Consider the following 712-nt stretch of genomic DNA (forward strand, 5'->3'; position numbering starts at 1 on the left):
AATTTCATAGTTGGTAGGGTTGGAAGGGACCTAAGTAGATCATCAAGTCCGACCCCCTGCCATGGGCAGGAAAAAATGCTGGGGTCAAACGACCCCGGCTAGGTGATTATCCAGCCTCCTTTTGAAGACCCCCAGGGTAGGAGTGAGCACCACTTCCCTTGGAAGTTGGTTCCAGATCCTAGCCGCCCTGACTGTGAAGTAGTGCCTCTTAATATCTAGCCTGAATCTACTCTCAGTCAATGTATGGCCGTTATTCCTTATTACTCCCAGTAGGGCTTGGGGGAACAGGGACTCTCCCATAGCCTGCTGATCCCCCTTGGCCAGTTTGTAGATGGCCACCAGATCCCCTCTCAGCCTTCTCTTGCAGAGGCTGAACAGGTTCAGGTCCCATAGCCTCCATTTGTAGGGCCTGCCTTGCTGCCCCCGATCATGCAAGTGGCCCTCCTCTGGACCCTCTCGATACTGTCCACATCCCTCCTGAAGTGCGGTGCCCAGAACTGGATGCAGTACTCCATCTGTGGCCTGACCAGTGCCGCATAGAGGGGGAGGATCACCTCCTTGGACCTGCTCGTGATGCATCTGTGGATACACAACAAGGTGCGATTGGCCTTCCTGACCGTGTCCCCACATTGGCAGCCTATGTTCATTTTGGAATCAATAATGACACCAAGATCCTTTTCTGCCTCTGTGCTGACGAGAAGGGAGCTCTCCA

This window comes from Alligator sinensis, unplaced genomic scaffold (genome assembly GCF_000455745.1).
Source record: "Alligator sinensis unplaced genomic scaffold, ASM45574v1 scaffold432_1, whole genome shotgun sequence".
Lineage (NCBI taxonomy): Eukaryota > Metazoa > Chordata > Crocodylia > Alligatoridae > Alligator > Alligator sinensis.